Source organism: Dryas octopetala, chromosome 6 (genome assembly GCF_963921425.1).
Source record: "Dryas octopetala chromosome 6, drDryOcto1.1, whole genome shotgun sequence".
In the NCBI taxonomy this organism is placed as follows: domain Eukaryota; kingdom Viridiplantae; phylum Streptophyta; class Magnoliopsida; order Rosales; family Rosaceae; genus Dryas; species Dryas octopetala.
This window is the reverse complement of record NC_141371.1, coordinates 18,621,130-18,636,129: the sequence shown is the minus strand read 5'-3', so window position 1 is coordinate 18,636,129 and position 15,000 is coordinate 18,621,130. Positions and strand designations below refer to the sequence as shown.

Below are 15,000 nucleotides of genomic sequence, written 5' to 3'. Positions count from 1 at the left end.
CGACTCAGCGCATCTGCCACTTGATTTTGCTTCCCAGGTTTGTGCACCCATACAAAATCAAACTCAGCCAAAAACTCTTGCCAACGTGCTTGCTTGGGAGACAACTTCTTCTGCGTCTTGAAATAAGTGTTAGCCACATTATCCGTCACCACCGTGAAATGAGTACCCAGCAAGTAGTGTCTCCAAACTTGCAAGCAATGCACAACTGCAGCCATCTCCTTCTCATGAGTTGAATATCGCTGCTCGGCATCTTTCAGCTTTCGGCTCTCAAAGGCAATAGGATGTCCTTCTTGGACCAGCACCCCTGCAAGTGCTCGGTCTGAAGCATCTGTGTGAACTTCGAAAGGCAACTCGAAGTCAGGCAGCCTAAGGATAGGTTCCGTAGCTACTGCTTGCTTCACTTTCTCAAACGCCGCTTCACACTTTTTCTGTCCAGCACCATTTGTTATCTTTCCGTAGCAAATCAGTCAAGGGATTCACCTTCCTTGAGTAATCTTTAATAAACCGCCGATAATAATTTGCCAAGTGTTGAATATGTTTTCTTAGAATAAAATAAACAATTATCTCATTCTAAGTTTACTCGCAAGTGCACGAATCGCATCAGTAGCAAAGCGTACAAGCACGAGGTCGATCCCACAGGGAATGGTTAATAAGCAACAAATCAATGCAATTAATCACTAGAATAACTAAATGGGGGGTTTTGGAAGATGGAAACACACAAACACATCACCACACGCACACACCCTTTATTCTATCTTGCAATGTTAAGTTTTCGGTTCAAATCAGATAAGCATGCAATAACCATCCAAGGCTAATGACAGTTAATTTGAACACAACATATTAAAGTTTGACTGCTAAAAAGGTTTGGCTAGTTACTTTCTCGCAATTGTTCTCCTAATGCATAAACTAAGAGCTTCTTGGGCCTTCCTTAGCCAGTTAACCTACATGTTCTCTAGTTCAAGCTAAGGCAGCTGTTACCCATGCAAGAGTCATTAAGTTTTATGAGAACGTCAAACATGCACAACATATAAGCTTTGACTATTTCCTTATAGAGGTCGCCCAACCCCACTACCAAGAATAATCCCTTATTCCCTTGTTACTTGTGGTTTAGTGTCTTTGACTATTTCACAGCTAAACCTAACAAATAAACTAGATGCAATTACCCTAAGGTGGCCAGTCAAAGGATGCAAACAACTAGTGACGGGTTCTAAAAGATAGTGGAAATTTAATACATGCAAACATCAAACTAACAGACCAAGAGACGGATAAACGATTTGTTAGAACATGCAAATCCATTAATCGACCTACGATTAACATGCAAGATAGAATAACTAACCTACATATTTAAAGTAAATAAAACAAAACAGAAACAATAAACAAAGTCCCAATTCATGCTTGCTAAAGAAATCAGAAACACAAAGTGAACAAACTTAAAAACATACACTAAACAACTAAATTAAATTGCATAAACTAAATGAAATCAGAACCATGCACTAAATAAAATCAGAATCATAAACTAATTAATTTCAGTAGCATAAACCAACAATAAAATAGAAAACTAGAAGGAAAAAGAAACAAAATCAGAGATGCAAACACTAGGGTGGCTGCGGCAAGGAGAGAGGAAGAAGGAGGCACCTAGCAAGCAGGAGGAACTCACGGCAAGGTGAGCTAAGGCTTGCGGTAGCAGGCTGGTCCTTCTCTCTCTCACTTGTCACGCCACCTTCTCTCTCTAAATCCCTCTGAATTCGGCTCTCTCTCACTTTCTCTAACTTCTGAAAATAAAAACCTAAAACTGAAAAATAAAACTAACAGGAGGTAAGAGGCTCTAGGGTTCTGAAGTACATGATATATTTATAGAGGTGCAATCCTTGACAGGCAAGGAGAAGGTGACTTGCGGCAGCAGCTAGGGTTAGGGTGAATCAGGCCTTGCGGCATGGGCTGCTCCTTGGGCTTAAGTGATTCACGCCTAGCCTAGCTAGGGTTCCTTCCTTGCGCATGGGCTGCTGGTCTTGGGCTTTGGGCTTGCATGTTGGGCTGAAGTGGCTTGCACAAGATGGGCTAGGGTTTCACTCCATGGGCTTCCACCTTGGGCTTGCATCTTGGGCTTGCGCATGGGCTCCTTGGCTGCTAGGGTTTGCATGGCATGCATGCGCATGCATGGGCTGCCATCTTGCTCCTTACGTATGGACTTTGGGCTGCTAGGGTTTGGGCCCATGCATGTGCATGCATGGCCCATCTTGGTTCGGCATCCCTTAGGCCCATGGGCCGTTGACTTTTGACTTCCCATTTTGCCCCTCATTTCCATTTGAATTCAAACTCATTTCTTCCCTCCATTCATTTCCATGGATGTCCACCACCTTCTAGAAGCTTCTGGAACCTTGACTTTGTAGAGTTGACTGTGACCAACATTTCCTGGTGCAACTAGGATTCATGAGAGATTCCTTATCCATTTTGACTTCTCGTAATGACCATATTGCCCCTGGGGTCTCCTAGTGTCATTAGGACTCCTTTCCCTAGTTGGGTTAGGTTTCCTAGTTCAACCAGGATTTCCTGTTCGAATCAGGATTTCACATTTCTGGCTCTGCAATGATGGTTCTGAACTTGATGTTTCCTAGTGTGACTAGGAATCCTCATTCGACTAGGATTTCTGCACTTTTCCTGGTTTGACCAGGATTTCACTCGTTTTCCTAGTTTGACCAGAAAATGTCCCAAAATGGCTCCATTTGCTTCTTTTTCTCATTTCTGCTTCATTTGACCTGAAAACACAAAAACAAGACAAGAAACACAAAATATCGAGTTCTAACACTCTAGGTTAAGAAATTAGTATCATAAAGTGATGCAAAATGCACACTCATCACACCCCCAAACTTAGATTTTGCTAGTCCTCGAGCAAATAAAGGAAAGAAAAGACTCAAGACTGACTCCAACATCCCAACAACTAAATTCATGCGCACAACCATTAATCACATAGGAAAGCAAGGCATATAAATTGTATTCTCCAAATTCTGATAACATTTCAAATAACATACCTCGCTCCTCTATTGTCATATAGGCCATCCTTGACACAAATCCAAGTATTAGAAAAACAAGACTAAATCAATACATACATAATAGATTCAACTTCAATCCTCACTATGGCATACTCTCAATGATAAGCACTCAAGAATTGGGTTGATATGTGCACTCAAAATTAAGTATATGTGAGAGGAAATATGTAACAAAAACAATTAGCTCACATATGTACATGAAATAAAGGCACATTTTAGAAAGAAATACCGATCTCATGAAAGGAATCCAAATGCTTGAAATAGAATCAATAACCATAGGCTCCCTTCTCTAATAAACTCCACATAAGTATAATACACACCTCTTGAGATCAGCTAGGGCTTTAATATGGTTATAACGAAGGCTTAGGCTAGGATAGGGTATTGAAATGAAAAGGAAACACAAAGGGCTAAATTCATGGAATTGCAAGTATTACTAGAACATTCTGAGGTACACTTGCTTCTTTGCACTTCATAGCTCAATTTGAACTCTTTTTGCTCACTTTTTCTTTTGAAACCGTCCCATCTCTTTTCTTTGATTTCTTTTGTTTTTCTTTTCTTTGGGCACGGCATACATACTTTTCTGACACATTTTTGTATAAGCTATGCATTTTCACTTCTTTTTCACCTCAATCAACATATAAACAACTTGCAATACCATAAAAAGGGTAAAACGGGTAAAAGGGGTGTAACACCTCCAAACTTAGGGTTTGGTATGGGGTAACAAAGAAAACGGCTTAAAAGGCTCAAAATGGGTAACTAAGGATAAAACATGTAATGGGTAGGCTTTCAGGCTTTGGGGTACACAAACAGGGCCTAAATTCATTTCTCAAGAGTTATGCAAATACGATATGCTTTGTGTACACAAGAAAAGAGTTCTAGCTCATTGATTCAAGATTATGCATATTCCAAGCAAATGACCAAATGAAAGACAATGAGATCAAAACAACGACTTATATGACAATGATAGAATCAGAGTGGCGCGCAACACTCAAGAATTGAAGAACAGGGCTCAAAAGCTCACTTAGGTCATGCAAGTCTACTCTATTATGCATATAATCATTAGTAATGCTAATCACAACCTAAATTCATATCAACAAGGCCAAATGACATAGAATTGCAAGATATGTTATGGAACACTATTAGAATGAAAATAACACCAAATATACACACAATACTAAAACATGCTCATAACAATCATGCACACTCAAATCAATTAGTTGGGGACTCAAAATGACCTGAAACAACCAAAATTACTCAAAAACTTTTTGTTTTTAAAACAATGTCGCACACTTCTAAAGAATCACATCCATCACTAAGGTGAATGAGATCTAACGAAAACGTGCATTTTGATGTGGGTTTTGACACCCTAAGTTTAAAAACAAACGAAAAATGTTTTTTTTTTTCCTAACGTAAAAACACCTAAAACACTAAAAACGGAAATTTTTTTTTTCTTTTTCTGAAAACACTCAAAAACACTTAAAACACCCTAAACACTTGTTCTAACCTAAAAACACTAACAAGTGACAAATGCCTTTCCCCCCACACTTAAATGATACATTGCCCTCAATGTATATGAAATAAATGCAAGAATGATCAAATTAAGCGAAACGGGAAATTGCAAATATCAAAAACCAAATAAACACACCAAAATGAAAAATTGTCTTATGAAGCGAAATAAAGAAACTGTTTACTTGCGTACGCAAGCGTGGACACTCCAAGGGTAGGCGCGGCCTCCTTGGTCCTCAATGACTCATCCTCCATTATTCGAAACAAAAACTTGGGTTGCCTCCCAATAAGCACTTGTTTTTCTGTCTTCAGCCTGACATCGCCTTCTTCTTACCACTGCTACTCTCGGCACTCCCTAAGAACGCACTGAAGAAGCTCTCCATTTCTGACTTCTCCTCTCCATAAAAAGTGATCTCCTCGCTTTGTGGCATCTCGGAAGTGAGACAATACACCTCTTGCTTGGTGTAGTGCCGAATCTTCATGGTACTCTCCATTGCTTTGTACTCCATGTTAGAGGTGCACAAAAATGGTCTCCCAAGAATAATCGAAACGTCGCCCGGAAGTCTCGGCACATCTAGCACTATGAAATCAGAGGGAATTAGTAATTTACGACATTTAACCAAAACATCCACAAGCATACCACGGGCTTTCTCGACTGAAGAGTTGGCGAAGCGAATGTTCAAATCAAACGGTTGCAAATCAGCCTCCACAAATCCAAGCCTCTTGAACACAACCAGCGGCATGACATTGATAGCTGAGCCATTGTCAATTAAGGCATTGGCGATCTCATACTCCCCTATGCTGCATGGTATGACCAACGAGCCCGGATCCCTCTTCTTGCTTGGAAAAGATGCAAAGAGATAACCACAAATCTCCCTAGGAACGTTGTGACTATGCCCTTGCTCCTCAACCTTCTTCTCAATAGACTTCAACTCCCTCATGGTTGCTGGAAACTTAGTGATGTCGATGTCCGGAATGAGGGGAATCACACGTGTATCAGCTTTCTCCTCAATCATTTCCGGATCCTCCTCTTCCTCACTATCCATGATCTCAATCACCTCCTTAGTCTTGACCACTCTAACTCTTTTTCTTGGTGTAGTCCTCAAAATAGCATTTACATGCTCCTCATTCTTCGGGTTGACGATGGGCTGGCTCGGCAATTTCCCCTTCTCTCTCTGACCCAAAGTAGTGGCAATCTGACCCATTTGACTCTCCAAATGTGCAATAGCCTTCGAATTGGCTTGCATCTGCTGCTCAGTACGGTTCATGAAGGCATTGGTACTCTGAGCAAGGGAAGTGGTGCTTTGAGCAATCTGAGCAATCTTGTCCTCCAAACTAGACCTCTCGACATTAGGGTGCATATATGGCTTGTTGGTGCTCCCACTAGCTTGCTGTCCATTGTTGTTGCTCCACCTGAAATTAGGGTTGTTCTTCCATCCAAGGTTATAAGTGTTAGAAAATGGATCATATGGCACCCTAGGATAATTCCCAACCTGATTCACGTGTTCCACATCACCTCCTTGTTCTTGCATACCCATCATCTTCTCTTGAGCCAAAGATAACTTTTGCACCATAGTCTTGATTTCCAAAATCTGTCCCTCCATGGTGTTTGGCACATCGGTCACCTCATATAACCCTCTCTTTGGTTCTCCTCTCGAACGATTGGAATCCCATTGTTGAGAACTCAAAGAGAGTGACTCAAACAAATCTGTAGCTTCATCCTCCGTTTTTGACATGAACGCACCACCACATGCCAAATCCACCTTGGCTTGGTCTCTCTCCAATAATCCCTGATAAAAACAACAAATCACATACCAAGGAGATAAGTTATGGTGTGGGCAGCTAGTAAGTAACTCATTGAATCTGTCCCAAGTCTCATGGAATGGCTCGTCCACTTTCTGCACAAATCCAAGAGTGACTCAAACAAATCTGTAGCTTCATCCTCCGTTTTTGACATGAACGCACCACCACATGCCAAATCCACCTTGGCTTGGTCTCTCTCCAATAATCCCTGATAAAAACAACAAATCACATGCCAAGGAGATAAGTTATGGTGTGGGCAGCTAGTAAGTAACTCATTGAATCTGTCCCAAGTCTCATGGAATGGCTCGTCCACTTTCTGCACAAATCCAAGGATCTCCTTCCGAATTGAATTTGTCTTGGAAATGGAATAAAACTTGTTCAGGAACTTGCTCGAAAGATCATCCCATGTCGAAATGGAACCACTGGGCAGCGAATACAACCACCTCTTTGCCTTGTCCTTAAGCGCAAAAGGGAACATTCTCAAACGGTACTGATCGGCATTCAGGCCCCTCAATTGTGCGGCTTCACAAACCCCGGAAAACTCCTTTAAAAAGTGGATCGGATCCTCCCCATTCAGCCCATGGTAGCTCGGCAACAAGTGAATTTGACCACTCTTGATTTCAAAATGAGTGGCTATGGTTGCATACCGAATGCAAGATGGTTGAGTGGGCAGCGAAGGTGCTGAAAAATGGCTTAGGGGCTGCGGCATCATCTCGTTTGTCTCAGCCATGTCGACACTCTCAGTCTCTTCACTACTCGAATCTGATGCACTAGGTTGCGGGCTGACTTGTGATGTACCTAAAGTCTCCTTTTTGAGCCTCTCCAACCTTGCAACAAGCTCAGGGTTCATAAACACACCTAATCAAGAGAAAAACACACAATCAGTAGAAAGAATGCAAATAAAGGCATGGCATTTATTAAAACCTAAAAATTAACCAAAACTGAAATCTAACTAATATAACCTAATTCTAATGACTAATTAAACCAATTCATTGATATTAGACACCATTCCCCGGCAACGGCGCCAAAAACTTGTTGAATGTGTTTTCTTAGAATAAAATAAACAATTATCTCATTCTAAGTTTACTCGCAAGTGCACGAATCACATCAATAGCAAAGCGTACAAGCACGAGGTTGATCCCACAGGGAATGGTTAATAAGCAACAAATCAATGCAATTAATCACTAGAATAACTAAATGGGGGGTTTTGGAAGATGGAAACACACGCACACATCACCTTTTACTATTTACTATTTACTTTTTGACTTTTGTTCACGGTGGTTGTACCCACTCCACCTTTTACTATTTGCTTTTTAAAGGATAAGATTCCTTGTCGGGCCAGCTGTTAGGCCTAATCTTTCCTTTCTCTCTATTTAAAGAGGCAGGAGTCTCAGTTGTAAGCATCCAATAATTTTTAGGTTTTCTGAAGTGTGAGATTGTAAGAGTGTAAGTGTGCAAACAAGTCTCCTGTTAAGACTTGATATTAATAGACGTGTGAGAGCTTGCTTTCAATTCCGGAGTGTACATTTCAATTCTATAAGTTTGAATGATCAATTTAATTTCTGTTCTTCTATTTGTCTGTTCATTTCAATTTATCCTGATTGTACTTTTTAGTTTATATCTTTGGACTTTGCCAATCTTTAAAGTTAAAAAAGATTAATTTTTCAGTTTTAAAACCCTTCCCCTTTACCTGGGATAGTTTTGGTATCACAGCCATTTTTCAGGGGAGATAGTAGTAGGGGATATTAGTTTGATATTAATGTTGAGATCTGACGAGTGAAGGGCAGTTGAAGGCAGGGTTAGCCGTTGGTAAGTCCCAGGGAGTAACTCAGGTTCAGGAATCAAACACTTTTATTTTCTAATCTCTTATATGGCCAATGTCTTTAGAAATCTGTCCAGATCTTCCGAAGCTAGCTCCTCAGGGAAGATGAAGCTAAATAATACCAAAGAAATAGTCTTTGCTGACTATGAAAAGCAGCTCCAGAACTGGTCCATACCAGCCTTTCCTACCAAGGAGATATACAGAAAAGGTACCTTCGACTGGAGGACAGATTATGTTATCAAAACGACAGAAAGGACAGTGCCTATCTCCAATGCTCAGGACAACTTCCAGTTATTCACACCAAGTATGCTAAATCAGCATATTTCTAAAAAATTCAAATATCTACACATAGGTGTAGTCCAGGTTGCGGTAAAACCTTTGGTAAGAACAGGTTTAAATACCTCTGTCTTGGTCTGTGTAAGGGATCAAAGGCATAACAAGTTTTCTGATTCTCTACTTGGAGTAGTTGAATCCTCTCTAAGTGAAGGTCCTATATTTTTTAATTCTTTTCCTAATTTCTCTGTATCCTTAACTGACAAAGAAGTCCTGAAAGCCTTAACTCTAAATATCAAGTCCCATGGATTTGATATGATTCCAGGATCTGAGAACATGGCCATTGTTTACAGGATCTATTATAAAGCAATGACTACCTTATGTCTAGGAGCAAAGGATTTGCATGAGGAAGGAAAAACAATTATGTTTCAAGCAGATCTAAAAAGATCTAATGTGGCGGTCCCAAAGACAGATCCACCCGTCTTGAAACATCCACAAACTCCAGGTTTTCTTATTCAGAAAACCCACCAAGCCGTCCAGTAACATTACAAGATCTGTCTCATCCAGGACCATGGATGAACCCTTGATGGTTGGAACGGAGAGAGAAGGATTAATTAGTAAGCCTATTTATACTGATTTTGAGAAATCTAATGCAGAGGATGACCCAGTTGGGCCAACCTTTTCTGATGTGCAGGGACCGATTTATACTGGGCCACAAATTAATGTTTTAGAAGATGAAGGCCCATCCCATTTCCAGTATGATCTCAAAGCTTTAAAAGCAGAGTTTATGAGCCCAAAGCATAGGCTTAAAAGAGCCTGGTTTCACGAGAACTTTGACAATATGCAAAGGATCTCTTTCCATGCAGAATGGACTTCCTACATGGAAAATACTAAAAGGGAAATTCCCTTTTGGGTTTGGTTCTATCATAAGGTCCAAAATCATGGTAGTGAAGAGCTAAAAGCTTCAATTAACACTATCACAAGCTCCATTAAAGAATGGGCTACCAAAGAAGGAGACAAAGTAAGGTCAGTACATCCTCCAAATACTCCTATAATTGTATCTGGTAGTTTAGCTACACCAGTTAAAGCGTCGTCACTTTCTGGAGTAGATAACGAGTCTAGGGTTTGTTATAAACATATCGATGCCTTAGTGCAACAGAGCAATTATGCCAATCTGTTTTTACAGACCTTAGGAGAACAAACCAGTAGAATTGAGGATAGTTTAAATGAACTAGCTCCTAAAAAGGAAGACTTAAAGTCTAATGTGGTCTTTGAAACAGATAAATCTATCTTTAAACCACCACCAGACTTAGGAGAATTTAAACTTTCAAAAGGAAACCAGTCAGAATTAGTTGAAGAAATCACAAATAGGTTAAATAATCTACAAATGAAAACAAAAGAAAAACAAACGATAAATGTCTTATCTAAATCTGGATTTGATTCAGAGATAGATGAGATGCAAGAAGCCTTCCTGGATTCTGACAATGAACAAGATAAAAATCATGTTTCATCCTTAGATATTAATAGGCTTACCTATAATTCAAGGTCCAGTTATGGTTTTCAAGGAAAACGCCAGTTTGCCCCTACAAGGAATTACTACCATAGGCCCACACCTGTAGATATGCAGTATGAAGAAAATTGGTACAATGACTCTGCAAGGTATGATGGAAATTCCATTGTTGAATGGAATATCGATGGTAAGACTGAGTACCAAATTCTTGATACTTTTAAGCACATGATGATGTTAGCCACTGCTTATAGAGCCTCTTCTAACAATACAGAAAAACAAATTGCGGGAGCAATTATTGCAGGTTTTGCAGGCCAACTAAAGGGTTGGTGGGATTTCTTACCAGAAGCTGATAAACAGGCAATCTTAAGTGCAACTAAACCAGTTGTCAAGATTGAAGGGCAAACCATGACCCAAACAGCAGAAGGAGATGCTGTTAATACTCTGATTTATACATTAACTCTCCATTTTGCAGAGACAGGAAGGTTAATGGCTGATAAATCTAGAGAAGTTCTTATGAACTTAAAATGTGCAAGCCTTACTGAATACAGGTGGTATAAAGACGTTTTTATGGCTAGAGTCTTCACTAGAGATGACTGTCATTCCGATTTCTGGAAAGAGAAATTTCTTTCCGGATTACCACCGCTCTTCGGAGAAAAGGTTAGGCAAAGGCTAAAAGCTAAATATGGTGGAACGATCCCCTTCAGAAATTGTACGTATGGAGAACTCCACAGTGAAATCTGTGCGGAAGGTATAGCCATATGCATAGATATGAAGCTAAAAAAGCAGCTTGAAAAAGAGAAATTCCTTAAAGGAAAAGAAATGGGTGATTTCTGTGAACAGTTTGGGATAACTACTGAAAAGGGCCCATCACAGAAAAAGAAGTCAAAACCCAAATTTATACCTAATAGGTACAAGCAGGCTAAAAGGCCAAAACTATTCCAAAGCCCATTCCAGAGCAGAAAAGAGCCTACCAAGAAAAGATATCCGGGTAGGAACTCAGGTAAAGCCCCTATCTGTTTTAAATGTGGAAAAGTAGGTCACTACAGAAGTCAATGTAAAATGGAAGAAAAAATAAATTCCTTAGAAATAAGTGATGAGCTTAAAGAACAAATTAAACACTTGTCTTTAAACTTTGATTATTCTGATAATGAGATTGCAGGCCTTAGTGACTCTGAGGAATCTGATTCTAGCCAGGATAACTGTAATTGCAAAACCATTAATGTTATCACTAAACAAGATGGTTTTTTGTTAGACTTTATTGACAGGATAGAAAATCCAGGCGAGAAAAGAAAAGCTTTGGAAGGATACTTGGATACCCTAAAATGGGAACCTGAGCAGGAAGAGAAAAGGGGACAAGATAAGATTAAAAAATCTTATGAACCCTACTCATTTCAAGAAGTCCTTAATAGAATCAAGGGGCCACAACAAAAGGAGGTAACAGTTGCTGACCTGAAAACTGAGGTCAATCAACTCAAAGAAGAGGTCAAACTCCTTAAAACAAGGATGGAGGTCTTAGAGACCCACCAAGTGAATGAAGAAGACTTCAATCAATACTTCCCTGGAGAAGGACTTAGTCAACAAGGAGAAAATCAAGACTTAGTCCAACACATACAGAGCATTGAGAAAATTATATACCAAAAATGGTGTACAGAGGTAACAATAATAGCAAATGTTAATGAAAAAACTTTTTATCTTCGCACTGTTGCCCTCATTGATTCAGGGGTTGACTCAAATTGTTTGAGGGAAGGACTGGTTCCGTCTAGATTCTTTAGCAAGACCAGTCAGGAGTTAAGGGTAGCCAACGAAAAAAAGATGAACATCAAATACAAGCTACCACACTCAGCAGTCTGTAATAATGGGGTTTGTCTTGACACACCATTTATCCTGGTTAAAGATCTGAACCAGGCCTGCATCTTGGGAACACCCTTTCTCAGCACTCTTTACCAGTCAGGACCCATCTCTGTAGATCAAACAGGGATTAAAGGTAAAATACAAGGTATAAAGGTAAATTTCCCTTTCATGATAGAGCCCTTAGTTCGGCAAGTAAATTCTCTAAATAACCTTATTAAGGGAAAAGAGAAGTTTATAATGTCATTAAAAGGAGAAATTAAAAACAAAAGAATTATGCAAATGTTGCAAGATCCAAAGGTTGAGAAGAAAGTACAAGATCTAAAAGATCTTATTACAATGGAAGTCTGCTCTGATCTTCCAACAGCCTTTTGGAACAGGGAAAGACACATTGTTAGTCTTCCTTATGAACCTGACTTTAAAGAGTCTATGATACCTTCTAAGGCCAGGCCCATCAAAATGAATAAAGCCCATTTAGAACTATGTGAAAAAGAAATTGAGGATCTCTTAAAAAAGGGATTAATTTGAAAAAGTAAATCCCCATAGAGCTGTCCGGCCTTCTATGTAGAGAAAGCAGCAGAAATTGAACGCGGAGTTCCAAGGTTAGTAATTAATTATAAAGCGTTAAATAAATCCTTGAGATGGATAAGGTATCCTATCCCAAACAAAAGGGATTTGTTAAATAGGTTACATGAAGCTGTGATATTCTCAAAATTTGATATGAAATCTGGATTTTGGCAAGTCCAGATCAAAGAAGAAGAAAGGTACAAAACAGCTTTCACTGTACCCTTCGGGCATTACGAATGGAATGTTATGCCGTTCGGACTCAAAAATGCACCATCAGAATTCCAAAATATCATAAATGATATTTTCAATCCTTATTCCTCTTTCACTATTACTTATATTGATGATGTTTTAGTTTATTCTTCTTCTCTGGAAGAGCATTTTAAACATGTTAACATCTTTCTTAAGGTAGTGAAAAATGCAGGGTTGGTGGTCTCAAGCAAGAAAATAGTCTTATTTCAGACTAAAATAAGGTTCCTCGGACACAACATTGATCAAGGAACAATTGTTCCTATTGACAGAGCTACTGCGTTTGCTGACAAATTCCCAGATGAATTAAAAGACAAAACGCAATTACAGAGGTTTTTGGGAAGTCTAAATTATGTCTCAGACTTCTATCAAGATCTTGCTAAAATAAGCAAGCCATTATACGAAAGGTTGAAAAAGAACCCTCCACCTTGGGATAAAAAACATACCCAAGCTGTAAAAGCCTTAAAGGCTCATGTCAAAGAACTCCCTTGCCTATCCATTCCTAAACCAGGAATGTTCAAAATTGTGGAAACAGATGCTTCAGAAAAAGGATACGAAGGAATCCTAAAACAGAAGGATTTAAATTCAAAAAAGGAAGAATTAGTCAGATTCACTTCAGGAGCTTGGAATAGTGCCCAAAAGAATTATGCCACAATTAAAAAAGAAATTTTGGCTATCGTTTTAACAGTTACCAAATTCGAAAGTGATTTGTTAAACCAAAATTTTTTAATACGTGTTGATTGGAAAGCTGCCAAAGAAGTTTTACTAAAAGATATATGTTAAAAACCTAGCTTCCAAACAAATTTTTGCTAGATGGCAGGCCATTCTTTCAGCTTTTGATTTTGACATAGAATACATAAAAGGGGAGGACAACTCTCTCCCTGATTTTCTAACAAGAGAATTTCTGCAGGGCAAGAATGAGGAGAGGTTCATATTTTAGGAGAGGTTCAGGCTCAAGAATGAACCAGAGGCAACAGAAGAAAGCTCAACAGCACACCCAGTGGCTTAGAGAGCCCCAGCCCGAGGAGCCTAAAAGGAATTCTTACTATCCCTCTTTGGAGGTATCTGTTGCAATAATTGAAAATCAGGATTTAACTAATCCTCCACCAGATGTTGCTAAAAAGTACCTGGTGAATCACTATAGCCCTGCATTGGGCAACAAAACTCGTGAATGGTACGAGGCAGTCTTAATAGACTGTGGTTCGGTACAAATTAAGCATCACTTCAGAAATAGAGGGATTATTGCCTTTTCTCATTTCATCATCTGTGATTTCATCACACCTGATGAATGGGGAACATCCCTTTTCGCTAAACAGCGTTTCAATGTGGAACAGGGACTTATCCCAAATCGTTTTGATTACTATGACTATGTTAAAGCTTGGGAAGTCTCTTTAATTTACCAAAACCAAGAATTTACCCATTCTTGGTTTCTCCAGTTTAAAACAACTGGCCTGAAGCCTTTACCAAACTGGCTAAAAGCCTGGTATGCTGTTTGGGGTCATTCTCCAGACATTATTCCTACTCTAGTCATGGACAGTTTAACCCGATTTAAAAATTTTAATCAAGATGTTGTTCCCAATTGAGAAATTGGGTTGTGGTTCATGTATCTTTACAGTGTTCCTTAGATCCTCAAATGGTCCTATACTGTCTCCCTACCAAATGAAGATGAAGACATCTACATTCCCAACCTCCGCCGTTCCATTTGTGTCAAGTGGTGGGACAAGTTTAATTCCAAACCCATAGAGGGAGTTTCTTTTAAACCTAAAAAGGTTAAAGATATTTTGGGATCCTCTTCATCATCTTCTTCCTCTGATTCAGACAGGTTGAGGCATCTTGAGGCTGAATGCAATGAGTTAAGAAACCAACTCCTTAGAAGAACTGGTAAAAGGTCAGACGCTGATGCTCCTTCTTTCGACATCACCTCTGACAATGATAACGAGGATGACTATTTTGGAGTCTTCACTCCAATCAAGTAACTTTGCTAAAAGTAAAGAAAAATCCTGTGATGCTTATCAGCATCTCTGTTGGTCCCACTTCTCTTTCGGTGCTTTGGCTTTTTGTAAAATAATTAAAACTTTACTATTTACTTTTTGACTTTTGTTCACGGTGGTTGTACCCACTCCACCTTTTACTATTTGCTTTTTAAAGGATAAGATTCCTTGTCGGGCCAGCTGTTAGGCCTGGATCTTTCCTTTCTCTCTATTTAAAGAGGCAGGAGTCTCAGTTGTAAGCATCCAATAATTTTTAAGTTTTCTGAAGTGTGAGATTGTAAGAGTGTAAGTGTGCAAACAAGTCTCCTGTTAAGACTTGATATTAATAGAAGTGTGAGAGCTTGCTTTCAATTCCGGAGTGTACATTTCAATTCTGTAAGTTTGAAT

General features: G+C 39.3%; 1 non-coding gene across 1 annotated transcript; it reads left to right on the top strand.

The window, feature by feature from the left end:
- The first annotated feature begins 6,598 nt into the window (after window positions 1-6,598).
- LOC147283028 (small nucleolar RNA R71) lies at window positions 6,599-6,709 on the top strand. Its single transcript, XR_015123202.1, has one exon. It is a non-coding gene; the product is annotated as a small nucleolar RNA R71 (small nucleolar RNA).
- Window positions 6,710-15,000: the final 8,291 nt, after the last annotated feature.